Below are 16404 nucleotides of genomic sequence, written 5' to 3' on the forward strand. Positions count from 1 at the left end.
GAGGAATGGGATCATTAACAGTGAGAGAGTGTGAGAGGAACGGGATTATTAACAGAGAGAGTGTGAGAGGAACATGATCATTAACAGCGAGAGAGTGTGAGAGGAACGGGATCATTAACAGTGAGAGAGTGTGGGAGGAACGGGATTATTAACAGTGAGAGAGTGTGAGAGGAATGGGATTATTAACAGAGAGAGAGTGTGAGAGGAACGGGATTATTAACAGAGAGAGTGTGAGAGGAACATGATCATTAACAGCGAGAGAGTGTGAGAGGAACGGGATCATTAACAGTGAGAGAGTGTGGGAGGAACGGGATTATTAACAGTGAGAGAGTGTGAGAGGAACGGGGTCATTAACAGTGAGAGAGTGTGAGAGGAACGGGGTCATTAACAGTGAGAGAGTGTGAGAGGAACGGGGTCATTAACAGTGAGAGAGTGTGGGAGGAACGGGATCATTAACAGTGAGAGAGTGTGAGAAGAACGGGGTCATTAACAGTGAGAGAGTGTGAGAGGAACAGGGTCATTAACACTGAGATAGTGTGAGAGGAACGGGGTCATTAACAGAGAGGGAGTGTGAGAGGAACGGGATCATTAACAGTGAGAGAGTGTGAGAGGAACGGGGACATTAACAGAGAGAGAATGTGAGAGGAACGGGGTCATTAACAGTGTGAGAGGAACAGGATCATTAACAGTGAGAGAGTGTGAGTGGAACGGGATCATTAAAAGTGTGAGAGTGTGAGAGGAACAGGGACATTAACAGCGAGAGAGTGTGAGAGGAACAGGGACATTAACAGCGAGAGAGTGTGAGAGGAACGGAGATATTAACAGTGAGAGAGTGTGAGAGGAACGGGATCATTAACAGTGAGAGAGTCTGAGAGGAACGGGGACATTAACAGTGAGAGCGTCTGAGAGGAACGGGATCATTAACAGTGAGAGAGTGTGAGAGGAATGGGATCATTAACAGTGAGAGAGTGTGAGAGGAACGGGGTCATTAACAGTGAGAGAGTGTGAGAGGAACGGGATCATTAACAGTGAGAGAGTGTGAGAGGAACGGGGACATTAACAGAGAGAGAATGTGAGAGGAACGGGATCATTACCAGAGAGAGAGTGTGAGAGGAACGGGGACAATAACAGTGAGAGAATGTGAGAGGAACGGGGTCATTAACAGTGTGAGAGTGTGAGAGGAATGGGATCATTAACAGTGAGAGAGTGTGAGAGGAATGGGGACAATAACAGTGAGAGAATGTGAGAGGAACGGGGACATTAACAGTGAGAGAATGTGAGTGGAACGGGGTCATTAACAGAGAGAGTGTGAGAGGAACAGGGACATTAACAGCGAGAGAGTGTGAGAGGAACGGGATCATTAACAGTGAGAGAGTGTGAGAGGAACGGGATTATGAACAGTGAGAGAATGTGAGAGGAACAGGATCATTAACAGTGAGAGAGTGTGAGAGGAACGGGATCATTAACAGTGAGAGAATGTGAGAGGAACAGGATCATTAACAGTGAGAGAGTGTGAGAGGAACGGGATCATTAACAGTGAGAGAGTGTGAGAGGAACGGGGTCATTAACAGTGAGAGAATGTGAGAGGAACGGGGTCATTAACAGAGAGAGAGGAACGGGGTCATTAACAGTGAGAGAGTGTGAGAGGAACGGGATCATTAACAGTGAGAGAGTGAGAGAGGAACGGGGACATTAACAGCGAGAGAATGTGAGAGGAACGGGGTCATTAACAGTGAGAGAATGTGAAAGGAACGGGGTCATTAACAGTGAGAGAGTGAGAGAGGAACGGGACCATTAACAGAGAGAGAGTGTGAGAGGAACGGGACCATTAACAGCGAGAGAGTGTGAGAGGAACAGGATCATTAACAGTGTGAGAGGAACGGGGTCATTAACAGTGTGAGAGGAACAGGATCATTAACAGTGAGAGAGTGTGAGTGGAACGGGATCATTAAAAGTGTGAGAGTGTGAGAGGAACAGGGACATTAACAGCGAGAGAGTGTCAGAGGAACGGGATCATTACAAGTGTGAGAGTGTGAGAGGAACAGGGACATTAACAGTGAGAGAGTGTGAGAGGAACGGAGATATTAACAGTGAGAGAGTGTGAGAGGAACGGAGATATTAACAGTGAGAGAGTGTGAGAGGAACGGGATCATTAACAGTGAGAGAGTGTGAGTGGAACAGGGACATTAACAGCGAGAGAGTGTGAGAGGAACGGAGATATTAACAGTGAGAGAGTGTGAGAGGAACGGGATCATTAACAGTGAGAGAGTCTGAGAGGAACGGGGACATTAACAGTGAGAGTGTCTGAGAGGAACGGGATCATTAACAGTGAGAGAGTGTGAGAGGAACGGGGTCATTAACAGTGAGAGAGTCTGAGAGGAACGGGGACATTAACAGTGAGAGTGTCTGAGAGGAACGGGATCATTAACAGTGAGAGAGTGTGAGAGGAATGGGATCATGAACAGTGTGAGAGTGTGAGAGGAACAGGGTCATTAACAGAGAGAGAGTGTGAGAGGAACGGGGTCATTAACAGTGAGAGAGTCTGAGAGGAACGGGGACATTAACAGTGAGAGTGTCTGAGAGGAACGGGATCATTAACAGTGAGAGAGTGTGAGAGGAATGGGATCATTAACAGTGAGAGAGTGTGAGAGGAACGGGGTCATTAACAGCGAGAGAGTGTGAGAGGAACGGGGTCATTAACAGCGAGAGAGTATGAGAGGAATGGGGTCATTAACAGCGAGAGAGTGTGAGAGGAACGGGATTATTAACATAGAATCATAGAAATCATAGAAACCCTCCAGTGCAGAAGGAGGCCATTTGGCCCATCGAGTCTACACCGACCACAATCCCACCCTGGCCCTACCCCCACATATTTTAACCCACTAATCCCTCTAACCTACGCATCTCAGGACTCTAAGGGGCAATTTTTAACCTCGCCAATCAACCTAACCCGCACATCTTTGGACAGAGAGAGTTTGAGACGAACGGGTTCATTAACAGCGAGAGTGTGAGAGGAACAGGATCATTAACAGAGAGAGAATGTGAGAGGAACAGGGTCATTAACAGTGAGAGAGTGTGAGAGGAACGGGGACATTAACAGTGAGAGAATGTGAGTGGAACGGGGTCATTAACAGAGAGAGTGTGAGAGGAACAGGGACATTAACAGCGAGAGAGTGTGAGAGGAACGGGATCATTAACAGTGTGAGAGTGTGAGAGGAACGGGATCATTAACAGTGAGAGAGTGTGAGAGGAACGGGATCATTAACAGCGAGAGAGTGTGAGAGGAACGGGATTATTAACAGAGAGAGTTTGAGACGAACGGGTTCATTAACAGCGAGAGTGTGAGAGGAACAGGATCATTAACAGAGAGAGAATGTGAGAGGAACAGGGTCATTAACAGTGAGAGAGTGTGAGAGGAACGGGATCATTAACAGCGAGAGTGTGAGAGGAACAGGATCATTAACAGTGAGAGAGTGTGAGAGGAACGGGGTCATTAACAGTGAGAGAGGAACGGGATCATTAACAGTGTGAGAGTGTCAGAGGAACGGGATCATTAACAGTGAGAGAGTGTGAGAGGAACGGGATCATTAACAGCGAGAGAGTGTGAGAGGAACGGGATTATTAACAGACAGAGTTTGAGACGAACGGGTTCATTAACAGCGAGAGTGTGAGAGGAACAGGATCATTAACAGAGAGAGAATGTGAGAGGAACAGGGTCATTAACAGTGAGAGAGTGTGAGAGGAACGGGGACATTAACAGTGAGAGAGTGAGAGAGGAACGGGGACATTAACAGTGAGAGAGTGTGAGAGGAACGGGGTCATTAACAGAGAGAAAGTGTGAGAGGAACGGGATCATTAACAGTGAGAGAATGTGAGAGGAACAGGATCATTAACAGTGAGAGAGTGTGAGAGGAACGGGATCATTAACAGTGAGAGAGTGTGAGAGGAACGGGGTCATTAACAGTGAGAGAATGTGAGAGGAACGGGGACATTAACAGCGAGAGAATGTGAGAGGAATGGGGTCATTAACAGAGAGAGAGGAACGGGGTCATTAACAGTGAGAGAGTGAGAGAGGAACGGGGACATTAACAGTGAGAGAATGTGAGAGGAACGGGATCATTAACAGAGAGAGAATGTGAGATGAACGGGATCATTAACAGTGAGAGAGTGAGAGAGGAACGGGGTCATTAACAGTGAGAGAGTGAGAGAGGAACGGGACCATTAACAGAGAGAGAGTGTGAAGGAACGGGTTCATTAACAGCGAGAGTGTGAGAGGAACAGGATCATTAACAGTGTGAGAGGAACAGGATCATTAACAGTGTGAGAGGAACGGGGTCATTAACAGTGTGAGAGGAACGGGGTCATTAACAGTGAGAGAGTGTGAGTGGAACGGGATCATTAAAAGTGTGAGAGTGTCAGAGGAACAGGGACATTAACAGCAAGAGTGTGTGAGAGGAACGGGGTCATTAACAGTGTGAGAGTGTGAGAGAAACGGAGATATTAACAGTGAGAGTGTGAGAGGAACGGAGATATTAACAGTGAGAGTGTGAGAGGAACGGAGATATTAACAGTGAGAGTGTGAGAGGAACGGAGATATTAACAGTGAGAGAGTGAGTGGAACGGGATCATTAAAAGTGTGAGAGTGTGAGAGGAACAGGGACATTAACAGCGAGAGAGTGTGAGAGGAACAGGATCATTAACAGTGAGAGAGTGTGAGAGGAACGGGATCATTAATAGCGAGAGAGTGTGAGAGGAACGGGATCATTAAGAGTGAGAGTGTGTCAGAGGAACGGGATCATTAACAGTGAGAGAGTGTGAGAGGAACAGGGACATTAACAGTGAGAGAGTGTGAGAGGAACGGGATTATTAACAGCGAGAGAGTGTGAGTGGAACGGGATTATTAACAGTGAGAGAGTGTGAGAGAAACAGGATCATTAAGAGTGAGAGAGTGTGAGAGGAACGTGATCATTAACAGAGAGAGAATGTGAGAGGAACGGGATCATTAACAGTGTGAGAGGAACAGGATCATTAACAGTGAGAGTGTGAGAGGAACGGGGACATTAACAGCGAGAGAGTGTGAGAGGAACGGAGATATTAACAGTGTGAGAGGAACGGGGTCATTAACAGCGAGCGAGTGTGAGAGGAACGGGGACATTAACAGTGAGAGAGTGTGAGAGGAACGGGGTCATTAACAGTGAGAGAGTGTGAGAGGAACGGAATCATTAACAGTGAGAGAGTGTGAGAGTAACGGGATCATTAACAGTGAGAGAGTGTGAGAAGAACGGGATCATTAACAGTGACAGTGTGAGAGGAACAGGATCATTAACAGTGAGAGAGTGTGAGTGGAACGGGATCATTAACAGTGTGAGAGGAACAGGATCATTAACAGTGAGAGAGTGTGAGTGGAACGGGATCATTAAAAGTGTGAGAGTGTGAGAGGAACAGGGACATTAACAGCGAGAGAGTGTGAGAGGAACGGGATCATTAACAGTGAGAGAGTGTGAGAGGAACGGGATCATTAACAGTGAGAGAGTGTGAGAGGAACGGGTTCATGAACAGTGAGAGAGTGTGAGAGGAACGGGGACATTAACAGTGAGAGAGTCTGAGAGGAACGGGGACATTAACAGCGAGATGTGTGAGAGGAACGGGGTCATTAACAGTGAGAGTGTGAGAGGAACAGGGTCGTTAACAGTGAGAGTGTGTGAGAGGAACGGGGACATTAACAGAGAGTGTGTGTGAGAGGAACGGGATCATTAACAGTGAGAGTGTGAGAGGAACGGGATCATTAACAGTGGGAGAGTGTGAGAGGAACGGGATCATTAACAGTGAGAGTGTGAGAGGAACGGGATCATTAACAGAGAGGGAGTGTGAGAGGAACGGGGACATTAACAGTGAGAGAGTGTGAGAGGAACGGGGACATTAACAGTGAGAGAGTCTGAGAGGAACGGGGACATTAACAGCGAGATGTGTGAGAGGAACGGGGTCATTAACAGTGAGAGTGTGAGAGGAACAGGGTCTTTAACAGTGAGAGTGTGTGAGAGGAACGGGGACATTAACAGAGAGAGTGTGTGAGAGGAACGGGATCATTAACTGTGAGAGTGTGAGAGGAACGGGATCATTAACAGTGGGAGAGTGTGAGAGGAACGGGATCATTAACAGAGAGGGAGTGTGAGAGGAACGGGGACATTAACAGTGAGAGAGTGTGAGAGGAACGGGGTATTTAACAGTGTGAGAGGAACGGGGTATTTAACAGTGTGAGAGGAACAGGATCATTAACAGTGAGAGAGTGTGAGTGGAACGGGATCATTAAAAGTGTGAGAGGAACAGGGACATTAACAGTGAGAGAGTGTGAGAGGAGCGGCGATATTAACAGTGAGAGAGTGTGAGAGGAACGGGGACATTAACAGAGAGAGTGTGTGAGAGGAACGGGCTCATTAACAGTGAGAGAGTCTGAGAGGAACGGGGACATTAACAGAGAGAGTGTCTGAGAGGAACGGGATCATTAACAGTGAGAGTGTGAGAGCAACGGGATCATTAACAGTGGGAGAGTGTGAGAGGAACGGGATCATTAACAGTGAGAGTGTGAGAGGAACGGGATCATTAACAGCGAGAGTGTGTGAGAGGAACGGGATCATTAACAGTGAGAGTGTGTGAGAGGAACGGGATCATTAACAGTGAGAGTGTGAGAGGAACGGGATCATTAACAGTGAGAGTGTGAGAGGAACGGGATCATTAACAGTGAGAGTGTGAGAGGAACGGGATCATTAACAGCGAGAGTGTGTGAGAGGAACGGGGTCATTAACAGTGAGAGAATGTGAGAGGAACAGGATCATTAACAGCGAGAGAGTGTGAGAGGAACGGGATCATTAGCAGTGAGAGTGTGAGAGGAACGGGATCATTAACAGTGAGAGTGTGAAAGGAACGAGATCATTAACAGTGAGAGAGTGTGTGAGAGTAACGGGATCATTAACAGCGAGAGAGTGTGAGAGGAACGGGATCATTAACAGTGAGAGTGTGAGAGGAACGGGATCATTAACAGTGAGAGTGTGAGAGGAACGGGGACAATAACAGTGAGAGAATGTGAGAGGAACGGGATCATTAACAGTGAGAGAGTGTGAGAGGAACGGGGACAATAACAGTGAGAGAGTGTGATGGAACAGGATCATTAAAAGTGTGAGAGTGTGAGAGGAACGGGATCATTAACAGAGAGAGAGTGTGAGAGGAACGGGATCATTAACAGTGAGAATGTGAGAGGAACGGGATCATTAGCAGCGAGAGTGTGTGAGAGGAACGAGAACATTAGCAGTGAGAGAGTGTGAGAGGAACGAGATCATTAACAGAGAGAGAGTGTGAGAGGAACGGGATCATTAACAGTGAGAATGTGAGAGGAACGGGGTCATTAACAGTGAGAGTGTGTGAGAGGAACAGGGACATTAACAGTGAGAGAGTGTGAGAGGAACAGGGACATTAACAGTGAGAGAGTGTGAGAGGAACAGGGACATTAACAGTGAGAGAGTGTGAGAGGAACGGGGTCATTAACAGAGAGAGAGTGTGAGAGGAACGGGGCCATTAACAGTGAGAATGTGAGAGGAACGGGATCATTAACAGTGAGAGAGTGTGAGAGGAACGGGGTCATTAACAGTGAGAGAGTGTGAGAGGAACGGGATCATTAACAGTGAGAGTGTGAAAGGAACGGGATCATTAACAGCGAGAGTGTGTGAGAGGAACGGGGTCATTAACAGTGAGAGAATGTGAGAGGAACGGGATCATTAACAGTGAGAGTGTGAGAGGAACGGGATCATTAACAGTGAGAGAGTGTGAGAGGAACGGGGTCATTAACAGTGAGAGTGTGAGAGGAACGGGATCATTAACAGTGAGAGTGTGAGAGGAACGGGATCATTAACAGCGAGAGTGTGTGAGAGGAACGGGGTCATTAACAGTGAGAGAATGTGAGAGGAACAGGATCATTAACAGCGAGAGAGTGTGAGAGGAACGGGATCATTAACAGCGAGAGAGTGTGAGAGGAACGGGATCATTAGCAGTGAGAGTGTGAGAGGAACGGGATCATTAACAGTGAGAGTGTGAAAGGAACGAGATCATTAACAGTGAGAGAGTGTGTGAGAGGAACGGGATCATTAACAGCGAGAGAGTGTGAAAGGAAAAGGATCATTAACAGTGAGAGTGTGAGAGGAACGGGATCATTAACAGTGAGAGTGTGAGAGGAACAGGATCATTAACAGTGAGAGTGTGAGAGGAACGGGATCATTAACAGTGAGAGTGTGAGAGGAACGGGGACAATAACAGTGAGAGAATGTGAGAGGAACGAGATCATTAACAGTGAGAGAGTGTGAGTGGAACGGGATCATTAAAAGTGCGAGAGTGTGAGAGGAACGGGGTCAATAACAGTGAGAGAGTGTGAGAGGAACGGGGTCAATAACAGTGAGAGTGTGTGAGAGGAACGGGGTCAATAACAGTGAGAGTGTGTGAGAGGAACGGGATCATTAACAGCGAGAGAGTGTGAAAGGAAAAGGATCATTAACAGTGAGAGAGTGTGAGAGGAACGGGATCATTAACAGTGAGAGAGTGTGAGAGGAACGGGATCATTAACAGTGAGAGTGTGAGAGGAACAGGATCATTAACAGTGAGAGTGTGTGAGAGGAACGGGGTCATTAACAGTGAGTGAGTGTGAGAGGAACGGGATCATTAACAGTGAGAGAGTGTGAGAGGAACGGGGACATTAACAGTGAGAGAGTGTGAGAGGAACGGGATCATTAACAGTGAGAGAGTGTGAGAGGAACAGGGACATTAACAGTGAGAGAGTGTGAGAGGAACAGGGACATTAACAGTGAGAGAGTGTGAGTGGAACAGGGACATTAACAGTGAGAGAGTGTGAGAGGAACGGGGTCATTAACAGAGAGAGAGTGTGAGAGGAACGGGGCCATTAACAGTGAGAATGTGAGAGGAACGGGATCATTAACAGTGAGAGAGTGTGAGAGGAACGGGGTCATTAACAGTGAGAGAGTGTGAGAGGAACGGGGCCATTAACAGTGAGAATGTGAGAGGAACGGGATCATTAACAGTGAGAGAGTGTGAGAGGAACGGGGTCATTAACAGTGAGAGTGTGAGAGGAACGGGATCATTAACAGTGAGAGTGTGAGAGGAACGGGATCATTAACAGCGAGAGTGTGTGAGAGGAACGGGGTCATTAACAGTGAGAGAATGTGAGAGGAACAGGATCATTAACAGCGAGAGAGTGTGAGAGGAACGGGATCATTAACAGCGAGAGAGTGTGAGAGGAACGGGATCATTAGCAGTGAGAGTGTGAGAGGAACGGGATCATTAACAGTGAGAGTGTGAAAGGAACGAGATCATTAACAGTGAGAGAGTGTGTGAGAGGAACGGGATCATTAACAGCGAGAGAGTGTGAAAGGAACAGGATCATTAACAGTGAGAGTGTGAGAGGAACGGGATCATTAACAGTGAGAGTGTGAGAGGAACAGGATCATTAACAGTGAGAGTGTGAGAGGAACGGGATCATTAACAGTGAGAGTGTGAGAGGAACGGGGACAATAACAGTGAGAGAATGTGAGAGGAACGAGATCATTAACAGTGAGAGAGTGTGAGTGGAACGGGATCATTAAAAGTGCGAGAGTGTGAGAGGAACGGGGTCAATAACAGTGAGAGAGTGTGAGAGGAACGGGGTCAATAACAGTGAGAGTGTGTGAGAGGAACGGGGTCAATAACAGTGAGAGTGTGTGAGAGGAACGGGATCATTAACAGTGAGAGAGTGTGAGAGGAACGGGGTCAATAACAGTGAGAGAGTGTGAGAGGAACGGGATCATTAACAGTGAGAGTGTGTGAGAGGAACGGGATCATTAACAGTGAGAGAGTGTGAGAGGAACGGGATCATTAACAGTGAGAGTGTGTGAGAGGAACAGGGACATTAACAGTGAGAGAGTGTGAGAGGAACAGGGACATTAACAGTGAGAGAGTGTGAGAGGAACAGGGACATTAACAGTGAGAGAGTGTGAGAGGAACGGGGTCATTAACAGAGAGAGAGTGTGAGAGGAACGGGGACATTAACAGTGAGAATGTGAGAGGAACGGGATCATTAACAGTGAGAGAGTGTGAGAGGAACGGGGTCATTAACAGTGAGAGAGTGTGAGAGGAACGGGGCCATTAACAGTGAGAATGTGAGAGGAACGGGATCATTAACAGTGAGAGAGTGTGAGAGGAACAGGGTCATTAACAGTGAGAATGTGAGAGGAACGGGATCATTAGCAGTGAGAGAGTGTGAGAGGAACGGGATCATTAACAGAGAGAGAGTGTGAGAGGAACAGGGTCATTAACAGTGAGAGAGTGTGAGAGGAACGGGGACATTAACAGTGAGAGTGTGTGAGAGAAACGGGGACATTCACAGTGAGATAGTATGAGAGGAACGGGCTCATTAACAGTGAGAGAGTGTGAGAGGAACGGGATCATTAACAGCGAGAGAGTGTGAGAGGAACGGGGTCGTTACCAGTGAGAGAGTGTGAGAGAAACAGGGCATTAACAGTGAGAGAGTGTGAGAGGAACGGGGTCCTTAACAGTGAGAGAGTGTGAGAGGAACGGAGACGTTAACAGTGAGAGAGTGTGAGAGGAACGGGGTCATTAATGTGAGAAAGTGAGAGAAGCAGCTCAATATCCTTAAGACAAAGGTCCGCTACCAACCTCCCCCTGCCACACTGCACTGCCTCCACCCCAGTTGTTGAAATCCAGAACAAGCCCTTGGATATCATGGACAACTTCCCATTTCTCTGGAACCCACTGTGAACAAGGGCAGATATCGATGACAAGGGTGAACACCAGCTCAGTGTGCCAGTGCAGTATTCCATGGCCTGAGGAAGAATGTGTTTGAAGACCAGGACCTAAGACCCAACGCCAAGCTTATGGCCAACAGAGCAGTAATGATACCTGTCCTCCCAAATGGCTGGGAGATGTGGACAATGTATAGCAGGCATCTCAAACCCTGGAGAATTGCCACCAACGCTGCCTCCGGAAGATACTGCAACTGCATTGGCGGGATAGGCCCACCCATGTCAGCATTCTCTCTCAGGTCAACATCCCTGATCATTGACCAGGCTCGCTCAGCTCCACTGGATGGGCCACATCGACCACATGCCTGACACAAGACTCCCAAAACGAGCACTTTCTTCAGAGCTTCAACATGCCAAGGGAAACCCAGGGAGGGCAAAGGAAATGCTTCAAGGACACCCTCAAAGCTTCCTTGAACACGTGTAACATCCCCACCAACATCTGGACTCTATGGCCCAAGACCACTTGATACGAAGGAAAAGAATCCAGGAAGGAACGGAACACCTCAGGTTTCATCGCAGAGAGCAAATGGAAGCCAAGCGTCGACAGTGAAAGGAGAGTGTGACAACCTGGGCATCCCACTCACCCAATCCAACCTGGGCATCCCACCCACCCACTCCTCCAACCACCGTCTGCTCCACCGATGACAGAGACTGTGGGTCGCACATTGGACCCCTCAGTCACCTGAGAACTGAGAGTGTCAAAGCAAATCATCTTCAACTTCGGGGGAAAATCTTATAAAATCTTGGCTACTCATGAAGAAGGATGATAACTTACAAATAGCTTGATGATATTAGCAGAAGAATGCTTGTTGCCTTTACCTGGCATTGCTGCCTGCTGTTTTTACAGAAGCATTGGCCTGTTAATTCAAATGGGTTGTCACCTTTGCTAAAATAGCAAACTAAAGTGTGAAGTGTTTGTTCACTGATATAGATTAATTGTAACTTCATGGGATCGTCTTTTTTACTTACTGGAAGATAGATAGATTGACAGAATCTAAGGAAAACATCTATTCATGAACAAATCTACATTGTCGTATGTACTGAAGTCAATTCACAGCGGCACAGTGGTTAGCACTGTTGCCTCACAGTGCCAGGGACCCAGGTTCGATTCCTGGCTTGGGTCACTGTCTGTATGGAGTCTGCACTTTCTCCTCGTGTCTGCATGGGTTTCCTCCGGGTGCTGAGGTTTCCTCCCACAGTCCGAAAGATGTGCTGGTTAGGTGCATTGGCCATGCGAAATTCTCCCTGAGTGTACCTGAACAGGTGCCGGAGTGAGGCGACCAGGGGATTTTCACAGTAACTTCATTGCAGTGTTAACGTAAGCCTACTTGTGACGCTAATAAATAAACTTAAGTTGCCAATTTTGATTATCCACACGAGTGAGCGATCCTCCAGAATGACAGAAACGTGCTTCTGTAATCAACACAAACCATTTTGTGAACTGCTTTCTGAACTGTCAGTGAACCAAGTGGTCATGCAGTTGTGCTCTTCCCAGTTCCAAAGAATCATCGAATCATAGAATCCCTACAGTGCAGAAGGCCATTTGGCCTGTCGAGTCTGCACCGACAACACTCCCAAGCAGGCCCTTTTCCCATAACCCCATGTATTTACCCTGCTAATCCCCCTGACACTGAGGGAGAATTTAGCATGGCCATTCTACCTAATCTACACATCTTTGGGCTGTGGGAGGAAACTGGAGCATAGGAGGAGACCCACGCAGACACGGGGAGAATGTGCAGACTCCGTACAGACAGTGACCCCAAAGTTGAAATTGAACCCGGAACCCTGGAGTTGTGAGGCAGCAGTGCTAATTTTTTTTTCGGATACACACTTATTTCAAATCTCCTGTCTGTATAGGTGCAGCAGTAAGATTGCTGCAAGAATGTACATTTAATCACTCTATGTGCGTTCAACATTGAAACATTCACTGCGGCATGGTTTCATAGATTCCTGTAGTGCAGAAGGATCACCTAACCCGCACATCTTTGGACTGTGGGAGGAAAGCGGAGCACCCGGAGGAAACCCATGCAGACATGGGGAGAATGTGCAGACTCCGCACAGACAGTGACAAAAGGCTGGGAATCAAACCCGGGTCCATGACGCTGTGAGGCAGCGCTAATCACTGTGGCACGGTGCCACCCATCAAATTGGTACTTTTTCTGTTTTCCATAGTACTGTTGCCGTCAGTAACTCTTGATGAAATATTACCTCACATTATGTGAGGGTATGAGTGAAATAACGATCATCTATGATCCCATTTTTTTACCGTCTTGTAAACTATTCCAGCGCCAAATGCAATGTAGGTCGGAAACCTCCGACCTTATCCACGGCTGGGATTCTCCGGGGCCGCCACTGCAGTGAATGGAGTTTTGGCTGAGTGACGAATTCTCTACTCTCGCAGACTGCTGGGGTGGGGCGAACGAGATCCGAGAATCCCACCTGCTGTTTCAGCACCAAACTATTAAAAATTCAGTTGTGCAACTCAATAGTAGTTCAAAATTGTGAGCCTTTCCTTTCAAAACTGTCATCTGCGTAGCACCATGATATGCAGAACTGATTTTCAAAGGGAACACTTCCATTTCCAAAAGACCATTGAGTAATTCTCATAGATTCCTACAGTGCAGAAGGAGGCCATTTGGCCCATCGAGTCTGCACCGACCACAATCCCACCCAGGCTCTATCCCCATAACCCCATGTATTACCCTAGCTAGTCCCCCTGACACTAAGGGGCAATTTAGCATGGCCAATCCACCTAACCCACACATCTTTGGAATGTGGGAGGAAACCGGAGCACCCGGAGGAAATCCATGTAGACACGGGGAGAATGTGCAAACTCCACACAGACAGTGACCCAAGCCAGGAATCGAACCCGGGTCCCTGGCGCTGTGAGGCAGCAGTGCCATCATGCTGTCCAAAAGTTAAAAGTTTCAGCTGGTTTGTAACCAATGAGAAAACTCCACTGAATTTAGAGTTGTAAAGTGACAAAACAACATAAGCTAAATTCACACTAAGAAGGCAACAAATAAGGCATCATTATAATAAGCTGCAAACTAGACTAATACAAGTATATCGATCAGTTAAATGTCCACATACATATCACAGCATCCACAGAAGTTAACTCTTAAGCTGCTAGCAGGTCCAAAGATATTCAAGTCTGTCTGGGATGATTACTTTAATCTCAACTTGCATTGAAACAAACATCACCATTGCATTCATAAAACAACTCAATTCAACTATAAAATGCTTCATTGTAAAATTTAATACGGTGCTATAAAAATAGATGCTGAAAGAACAATCTTAAATGGAAGTAAAGATTTTAAATATTTATGCACTGTCTTCCTGTTTATCCTTTTCCATCTTTCCTAATTTAACTTTGCTTTCTTCCACACACTGTAAACATCTCAACCTCCTTTTATTTGTAAACTCCTGTTAATGCAATGCATGTTTATTGCTTTTTTGTCCAACATCCTCTCACAAATACAGTAACTGGTTGATACGGTACTAGACTAACAACTCGGCGACCAAGAGTCTAAATCCTACAAAGAAAAGTTGCGAAAATGAATTCAATAAAACCTGGCAACTCAGGGTACGGTAATGTAGTGATCCTGTAGCTGGATTAGTAATCTCAAGGCCAGGAGAATGTGGGTTCAAATGTCACCAAGGCAGCTTGAGAATTTCAATTCTGCCAAGAGACAAAACTGGAAATTAAAAAATGCATGAAGTGGTTGAATCACCATTGTTCACTAATGTCCTACAGTGGAGGAAACTTGCTATAATTACCCATCTGGCCAGGATTTGTGTCCAGGTCCATGCCAATGTGGTTGCTTTTATTTTTAACTACACTCTGAGGCTGTATTAAATGAGTACAAGGAATGATAAGAATTCGCAGCAGTTCAATAAGTTCCACCGCTACCTTCTCAGGGCAACTAGAGTTGGGCAATAAATGTTGAATGTGTTACTGATGCCTAAACCTTGAGAACGATTAAGAAAAAGGGAGCTTTGGAAACCAGAGTATTCCAGATTGTTGTAAAAACATACCAACATTTGTCATAGAAGGAAATCTGCTACTTCTACATGGAAACACATCAGAATAACAATACAAGAAGCCCATTTGTCCCACTCAATTTGTGCTGGAGTTTATTTTCCATATGTGTAAATAGTTTTAATCACATTTCACTATCATTTATATCTCCCTTCATTCACCTATCCCATTGGATCTTAAATGTTGGTAAAGTTTCTGGCTCAACCACAAGCACTGGAGGTAAATTCCACATCCTCACCACAATGCCCTATTTCTCTTACCTTCTGTTCTAAATTTCTTACACTTAATCTCTTACCAATGACTATTTGTTCCTTACACTGCCCCTCCCGCTCAACAATTGTAAGCTGACTGTTTCTATATAATATCATTCATAATTTTAAACACCACTTACTTTATCCTTTGCGTAGTTCTGAAGAAAATTGAAAAAAGACACCAGGCGGGATTTTTCAGCCTCACCTGCCGCCGAGATGGTCTGCTCCCGCCGATAGTCAATAGACCATTGGCTGGGCTGTCAAATCTCCCGCGGTGGGTCCTATCACGACGGGGCTGGAAAGTCCCGACCACCATTTGTCAAGTTTACCTGGTCAGGCCTATGGGTGCCTCCAGTCCCACACAATGTGCTTGAATCTTTATGCCTTCTCAAGCCACCCAGTTGTAAAGAATTGCCGCATAGTTGAAGGCACAGAAACTCTGATGAACTTAACAATGACCAAAAGATGCAGGAGCAGAATTAGGCCATTCGGCCCATCAAGTCTGTTATGCCATTCAATCATGGCTGATAAGTTTCTCAATCCCATTCTCCCACCTTTTCCCTGTAACCTTTGATCCCCTTGCCAATCAAGAACCTATCTATCTTTGTCTTAAATACATTCAATGACCTGGCCTCCACAGTCTTCCGTGGCAATGAATTCCATAACTTCATCACCCTCTGGCTGAAGAAATTCCTCCTCATCTTGGTTCTAAAGGATCGTTCCTTTACTCTGAGGCTGTGCCTTCAGATCCTAGCCTCTCCTATGAATGGAAACATCTTCCTCACATCCACTGTATCTAGGCCTTTCATTATTCTGTATGTTTCAATGAGAACCTCCCTCATCCTTCTAAATGCCATCGAGTACAGACCCAGAGTCCTCAAACGCTCCTCATAAGTCAAGACCCAGGCATCATATCAGCTCGGTCAACCCTGAAAAGTGCTCATCACTAATATGGTGTCCAAGCTTGGAAGATGTCCAACAGCCTGTTTAAGCAATAGCCTAACATAATCATCTCCACCAGCCAATATTTCAGACTCCCCCATCCACATTCAATTCTCTTCTGATATTTACTGTAAGATTATGGTTAATTCTGTGTGGCATTCACATTCACTGGGAAATTATTTGAAATATCCATTAGTCTGAGATGGACTCCAATTCAGGTGATAGAGTTGGAAGTGCACACCAAATATTGTTTCATTAAAAAGCTCATTAAGTAATTCTGCTTGTTGTTCTAGAAAGAAAAGTTACCAAACTT

General features: G+C 46.3%; 1 protein-coding gene across 1 annotated transcript in view; it reads right to left on the reverse strand.

Moving 5' to 3' along the window:
* Positions 1 to 16404, reverse strand: part of cacna2d3a (calcium channel, voltage-dependent, alpha 2/delta subunit 3a) — an 838535-nt gene that overhangs the window by 83767 nt on the left and 738364 nt on the right. The gene's annotated exons all lie outside the window — the stretch shown is intronic.

The sequence above is a fragment of the Mustelus asterias genome, chromosome 3 (genome assembly GCF_964213995.1).
Source record: "Mustelus asterias chromosome 3, sMusAst1.hap1.1, whole genome shotgun sequence".
Classification (NCBI taxonomy): Eukaryota; Metazoa; Chordata; class Chondrichthyes; order Carcharhiniformes; family Triakidae; genus Mustelus; species Mustelus asterias.